Source organism: Neophocaena asiaeorientalis, unplaced genomic scaffold (genome assembly GCF_003031525.2).
Source record: "Neophocaena asiaeorientalis asiaeorientalis breed wild unplaced genomic scaffold, Neophocaena_asiaeorientalis_V1.1 scaffold268, whole genome shotgun sequence".
Classification (NCBI taxonomy): domain Eukaryota; kingdom Metazoa; phylum Chordata; class Mammalia; order Artiodactyla; family Phocoenidae; genus Neophocaena; species Neophocaena asiaeorientalis.
In genome coordinates, this window is record NW_020173979.1 from 9,872,934 (window position 1) to 9,880,809 (window position 7,876).

At 36.0% G+C, this 7,876-nt stretch overlaps 1 pseudogene; it reads left to right on the top strand.

Annotated features, from left to right (window-relative positions):
• The first annotated feature begins 5,266 nt into the window (after positions 1–5,266).
• LOC112405092 (tigger transposable element-derived protein 1-like) lies at positions 5,267–7,029 on the top strand (annotated as a pseudogene).
• The last annotated feature ends 847 nt before the right edge of the window (positions 7,030–7,876 follow it).

Consider the following 7,876-nt stretch of genomic DNA (forward strand, 5'->3'; position numbering starts at 1 on the left):
CAGTAGTTGTGGTTTGCGGGCGCTAGAGCGTGGGCTCAGTAGTTGCGGTGCACGGGCTTAGTTGCTCCGCGGCATGTGGGATCTTCTGGGATCAGGGCTCAAACCCGTGTCCCCTGCCCTGGTAGGCGGATTCTTAACCACTGCACCACCAGGGAAGCCCTAAAATTTTATTTTTTAAAGCAGTTTAGGTTCACAGTAAAGTTGAGAAGATACAGAGATTTCTCATATACTCTCTGCCCTCACACATGCATAGCCTCTCCCTTTATCAACATCCCACACCAGTGTGGTACATTTGTTACAACACATCATAATCCCCCAAAGTCCACAGCTTACATTAGGGTTCACTCTTGGTGTTCTATATTATATGGGTTTGGACAATGTATAATAATTGTATCCATCATTATAGGATCATAGAGAGTATTTACACTGCCCTAAAAATTCTCAGTCCTCCACCACTCTGCCCTTCACCTACTCTCCTAATCTCTGGCAACCACAGACTTTTTACTCTCTCCACAGTTTTGTCTTTTCCAGAATGTTCGTTGGAATCTCTAAGCATAATATTCTTGAAATTGGTCTTTTTCTCTATCTCTGTCTCTCTCTTTCCCTTAACACACCAGGGTTTGTCAGTTTTACTGATCTTTTGATTGTTCTTTATTCTTTATATTTTATTAGCTCTATTTTTGTCTTATTTTAATTCTCCTATTTTTAGAAAACATACAAATTACTGCTATATAAATTCTTAATAAGGATGCTTGGTTCACTAATACTGTCTGCCTTCTTTTCAAATACATGCAGTGAAAGCCAAAAATTCTCTCTAAGTGAAGATTTTTCTGCCTCCCACAAGTTTTGACGTGTTATTTTTATTATCATTGAGGCTAAAACCTGTTCTAGTCTATATTATGATTTTCCCTTTGATTTTTGAGTTATTTAAAAGTATTTTCCTTAGTTGCCAAACACACTGGGGCTTTCTATTTAACTTTATAACTTATTTTTATATAAAATAATTTGTGGCTAAGGCATTTTTTTTTATGATTTCCATTTCTTGGCCTTAAGACTTGCTTAATGACCCAGTTTTTTTTTTACAATTTTTGTAAATGTGTGTGCTGAAAAGAATGTTTGTTTCTGCATTTGTTGGGTGTAACGTTCTATACATTATATCCACTATGTCAAGTTTGCTGTTTTTCAAATATTTTATAGCTTGATTGATTTTTGATCTGCTTTTTCTATCAGTTACTGTAGGAGTATAATAAAATTTCCCACTATCTTTGTGGACTTGCTTTTTCTGCTATAGTTCTGTAAATTTTCCTTTTTATATCTTCTTGAATACTAAATAATGTATACAATTTTAGACATATTATAACTCCTTGGTGAATTAAAATTATTATGGAGTGCCTATCTTTATTCTTTTTACCTTTAATTATAGTATTCCTACCATTAATATAACTCTTAGAATTTTTTTTTTAACTATCTGTATGAACTACCTTTTTTCCCTCTTCTTTTGATATTATCTGTCATTTTTTAACAACTTTATTGAGAAATAGTTTAAATATACAACTCACCAATTCAAATTGTATGTCTTTATATTTTTGATACATTACTCTAGACTTTATTTTATGTAATCTGAAAATCTTTGTTTTAATTGAAACATTTAATCATATATATACATATATATTCATATATTTGACTTTAAATATACTATGCTTTTCAATATTCTCTATGCCATTTGTTCTGTTTTCTTATTTTCCTTCTCTCAACTTTTTTGCTTGAATGTTTTTATTATTCAAGTTCTCCCTCTTTTTGTTCTAAAATTATAAACTCTTTTAACTCAATGTGCCTAACCCATATTATTTTAAGTTGTGCTAAACCCCATAAGATATCATTATTTTTGTTTAATGAAGTCAAATTCATCTAGATATTCCCAAATATTTCCCCCTTCCTGGTATTCTTATTTCCTTATAATTTCTTGCTGTCACTGAAGACAAGTTTCCTTCTCCTGAAGAACCCCTTTAGTGTTTCTTTTCCTGTGCATCTTCCTATAATAAATTCTCTCATTTCTTGTTTTTCTGAAAACATCTTTAATTTGACTATGTTTTTGAATTACAGTTTGCTGAGTATAAAATTATGTTAATATTTGTATTCTTTCATCATTTAAAGATGCCATTCCACTGTATTCTGGTTTCCATCATTTCTACTGAAAACCCAATTGTTAATCTTATTGTTCTTTGAAACATAATATGTCTTTAATCTCTGGTTGCTTTTAACTCTGGCTCTTTATATTTTTATCTCAGCAGTTTTTAAATACAGAACTGAGTTTCAATTCATTTTTATCATGATTGGGTTTTGTAGTGCTCTCGATTCTGTGACTTGATAACTTGATGCCTTTTTCCAGTTTCATTCAGTTCTTAGCCATCTTCTCTTCAGATACTGCTTCTGCCCCACTTCCTATCTAATTTTCCTTGGATTAAAATTTCAGAAAGTTAGGCCTGCTTTCTGTGTGATACATGTCACATTCCATTATTCTGTAATTTTCATTTTTTACTTCTCTGTCCTTTATTCTGAATATTTACCTCTAAGCTATCCTCTTTTGATTACTTCTCTTTTCAACTGTGTCTAGTATGGGTTAAACTCATCAACTGGTTTCTTAATTTAAATTTACTGAAATCCAATATTTCCATTTGGTATTTTAAATTTCCCAGTCTTCTGTAAATATTCAATATTTGCTTTAACTTTTTTGACAGAGTGAGATCATTATTTCAAAATCTGTGTCTAATAACTTTACCATTTGGAACTTAGTGGGTATGTTTCTGTCTTCTACTGCTTTTATTGCTTTTCTTCATGATGTGTTCTCTATTCCTGTTCTTGATGATTTTTCCACTGGGTGCCAGTTTTTTTTCTTTTTCTAATGCTTATAGATCATTTGACTTTTCAGATGATAATATCTTACTCCAGAGAGTATTAATATTTGCTCTGCCAGGTCTCTAGAGAGACTAACAATAAGATTACCTCAACCCAATTCCAGGTATGAGAGAATAAAAAAAACTGAGCTGCTATCCCTGCAGGGTACTACATTCAGTTTTTCCATATCCCTATGAGGCCACCCTGGACACCTATCCCTTTCCTCTGAACCCAAAGAAGCTGTCAAAATAATTGCTCAACCCTTTATCAAGCCATTCAGGAACTGAAAAACACCCATAGGGGAAAACATTCTGGCTATAAATTTCCCCTTGATAGTTCCCTATTAATTCTGGTGCTGTCTATAACATTTCTCCATTTTCTGTTATCTAGTTGTCCTCCGCAGAAAAGCTTGATCTGAATTACCTACTCTACCTTTACTAGAAGCTCCACTGCACTGTTTTTTTTTCTTCTAGATTATGACACTCACATGGTTCCAAACAGAACCGTAAGAGAGGCAATAAGAAAATGCAGGTGTTGGGTTTCCCTGGTGGCGCAGTAGTTGAGATTCCGCCTGCCGATGCAGGGGACATGGGTTTGTGCCCCGGTCCGAGAAGATCCCACATGCCATGGAGCGGCTGGGCCCGTGAGCCATGGCCGCTGAGCCAGCGCGTCCGGAGCCTGTGCTCCGCAACGGGAGAGGCCACAACAGTGAGAGGCCCGCGTACCGCAAAAAAAAAAAAAAAAAAAGAAAATGCAGGTGTTAAAAAAAACTGCAAAAAATGTTGCTGTGGAAAAAGAAAAGTTTTCAGTTGAGACTATTATCCTCATTTGAATCAAACTACTCTTTTCTCAGGCAAAATATCAAAAATTGGAATATAAATAAGATTACTTGTGAACTCCAAAGTTTTCATATTTTCTCTTACTAAGTTTTATATTAAAAATGAGTTTATTATAACAAAAATATCAAAACTGCATTATAAAAATATTTATCAAAATTTTGAATTATAATAAAAATGTAAAAACAACTAACTTTAAATACATTTACATAGAATATATTTATACATTTTTCATATTAAACTATCCTCAAATGATTTGTATTATAATATTTCAGAGTTTTAACTTTATACTTGTGTTTTGAGACCAAAAGAGAAGTACATATATGGAGGATCTAAACTGGGAATTAAAAAAAAAAAAAATCCAGTGATCCTGAAAAGCAGTAGGTGCTATGCAGAGTAGCAGGAAATTGGGAGGCAAAAATAAGTGGAGGAAGAGACAGAGAAGGGTTTAGGAGTCAAAAATATGATCTTTACAAAAACATAGGGCCACAAAAGAAAAAAAGTGTTTAAAAATATTCAAAGTTAATATAGCATTTCCACTCTCTGCTGTGTATTATCCAACACCTCCAAGTAGTTCTCCAATTTACAGTGAACCTTGAGTGGGTGGCCCACAAATTTAGCTCAATTCTGACTCTATCTACCTGAAGATATGTCAGATCCCACAGGTGAAGCCTCAGTCCTACAAGACTGCCCCCAGTTCAGATGCCAATGAGAAGCTCAGATTGTTACCTGTGCTTCTGACAAGCTATGCTAACTCTTTTCTTTTTTCTTTTTTTTTTTTGCAGTACGCGGGCCTCTCACTGTTGTGGCCTCTCCCGTTGTGGAGCACAGGCTCCGGACGCGCTGGCTCAGCGGCCATGGCTCACGGGCCCAGCCGCTCCACGGCATGTGGGATCTTCCCGAACCGGGGCATGAACCCGTGTCCCCAGCATCGGCAGGCGGACTCTCAACCACTGTGCCGCCAGGGAAGCCCTCTGACAAGCTATGAATTGAAGGTTCCTATTAGCTCTTCGTGGGTTCTATTATTTCCCTAAAGCAGCTCCCAGAACTCAGGAAACCAGTTTACTAATCAAATTACTGCCTCATTACAAAGGACATTAAAGGATATAAATGAGCAGGCAAATTAAAAGAGGCATACCTCGTTTTACTGCCCTCTCCTTTACTGCACTTCACAGATATTGCAGTTTTTACAAATTAAAGTGTTGTGGCCACCCTGCATTGAGTAAGTCTATGGAGCCATGTTTCCAACAGCATTTGTTTTCTTCATATCTTTGTGTCACATTTTGTTAATTCTCACAATATTTCACACTTTTTCACTACTATTATATTTGTTACGGTGACCTGTGATCCGTGATCTTTTATGTTTCTTTTGTTATTGTTTTGAGGTGCCACAAACCATGCCCATGTAAGACCATGAACTTAATAACGTGTGTGTTCTGATGACTGCTCTATCAACCGACTGCCACCCTCTCCTTGGGCCTCCCTAATCCCTGAGACACAACAATATCAAAATTAGGACATTTAATAACTCTGCAATGGCCTGCAAGTGTTCACGTGAAAGGAAGAGTCACACGTTTCTCACTTCAAATCAAAAACTAGAAATGATTAAGCTTACTGAGTAAGCCCTATAGAACGTTGAGATAAGCCAATGCTAGGCCTGCTGCACCAAACACTTAGCCAAGATGTGAATACAAGAGACAAGTTCCTGAAGGAATTAACAGTGCTACTCCAGTGAACACATGAATGATAAGAAAGAAAAACGGCCTTATTGCTGACAACGAGAAAGTTTTAGTGGTCTGGATAGATCTAACCAGCCACAACATTCCCTTAAGACAAAGCCTGATCCAGAGAAAGGCCCTGTCTTCAGTTCCATGGAAGCTGAGAAAGGAAAGGAAGCTGCAGAAGAGAACTCTGAAGCTAGCAGAGGCTGGTTCATGAGGTTTAAGGAAAGAAGCCATTTCCCTAACATAAAAGCGCAAGATAAAGCCTCAAGTGCTGATATAAAAGCTGCATCAAGTTATCCAGAAGATCTAGGTAAGAAAATTCATGAAGGTGGCTACACCAGACAACAGATTTTCAATGTAGACAAAACAGCCTAATATTGGAGGAAGATGCCATCTGGGACTAACATAGCTAGAGAGGAGAAGTCAACACCTGGCTTCAAAACATCAAAGAACAGGCTCTCTTGTTAGGTGCTAATGCAGCTGGTGAACTTAAGTTGAAGCCAATGCTCATTGACCATTCTGAAAATCCTAGCACCCTTAAGAATTACGTTAAATTTACTCTGCCTGTGCTCTATAAATGGAACAACAAAGCCTAGATGACTGCACATCTGTTGATAACATGTGGTTTACTGAGTATTTTAAGCCCACTCTTGAGACCTATTGTCAGAAAAAAAATAAGTTCCTTTCAAAATATTACTGCTCACTGACAATACACCTGGTCACCCAAGAGCTTTGATGGAGATGTACAATGAGATTAATGTTGTTTTCATGCCTGGTAATACAACATACATTCTGCAGCCCATGGATCAAGAGTAATTTTGACTTTCAAGCCTTATTATGAAAGAAATACATTTCATAAGGCTATAGCTGCCATAGATAATGATTTCTCTGATGGATCTGGGCAAATTCAATTAAAAATCTTCTGGAAAGGATTCACCATTCTTGATGCCATTAATAACATTTTTGATTCATGAGAAGAGGTCAAAATATCAACATTAACAGAAGTTTGGAAGAAGTTGATTCCAACCCTCACAGACATCTTGGAGCAGCTAAAAACTTCAGGGGTGGAAGTAATTGCAGATGTGGTGAAAACAGCAAGAGAACCAGAATTAGAAATGGAGTCTAAAGATATGACTGAATTGCTGCAATCTGATGATGAAACTTTAATGGATAAGGAGTTGCTCCTTATGGATGAGCAAAGAAAATGATTTCTTGAAATAGAATCTATTCCTGATATTATGCTGTTAAGACTATTGAAATGACAAAGGATTTATAATATTACACTAACTTAATTGATAAGGCAACAGCAGTTTGAGAGGACTGACTTAATTTTTTTAAGAAGTTCTACTGTGGATAAAACGCTATCAAATAGCATTGCATGCGACAGAGAAATTATTTATGAAGGAAGAGTCAATAGATACAGCAAACTTCATTTTTGTCTTATTTTAAGAAACTGTCACAGCTACCCCAACCTTCATCAATCACCACCTTCATCAGTCAAGCCATCAACAATAAGGCAAGACCCTCCATCAGCAAAAAGATCACTTTTCACTGAAGGCTCAGATGATGGTTAGCATTTTTTAGCAATAAAGTTTTTTTAACTAAGGCATATACATTGTTTTCTTTAGAAATAATGTTATTGCACACTTAGTAGACTATAGTATAGGGTAAATGTAATTTTAAATGTACTGAGAAACCAAAAAATTTGTGTGACTCACTCTATTGTGAGATTCACTTTATTGCAGTGGTCTGGAACCAAACTTGCAACATCTCAGAGATATGCCTGTACATAGTGCAAGGTCTGGAAGGGTCCTGAATACTAGAGCTTCTGTCCCAGCCCATGGATGCATTCTGGTTCAGTAATTAGAGTTCTGGAAGCTCATCAAACCCTGTCCTTTTGAGTTTTTATGGAGTCTTCATTACAGGGGCATGGCTGATTAAATCATTGGCCACTGGTGATTGACCTCAATCTCCAGGCCCTCTTCCCTCCCTGGATTGGTTCCCCTGGCAACCAGTCCCTCCTTAGGGGCTTTCTAAAAGTTACCTCATTAACATAACCTCAGACTTGGTTAAAAGGGACTTGTTATGAATAATAAAATGTACTCTTTTCACCCTTATTGCTCTTTATTATTTATGAAATTCCAAGGGTTTTAGGAACTTAGCGATAGAAAGGGACTAAAACCAAATATATATTTATTATAAATCATAATGTCAAAAAAAATCATAATGTCACATACACAAAAACAAAAACAGTTTGTGAAAACTAGAAGATGGCATTAAAAAATAATTTAAAAAGCAAACTCATCTAGTGTTTGTCTTCTTATCTAATAGACAACTCATTCACTCTAAATATCTGATTTAATTTTATTAATGATTGTGTATGTAGACTTTGATCTATCAAGAAAGGATTTATGCCATCTG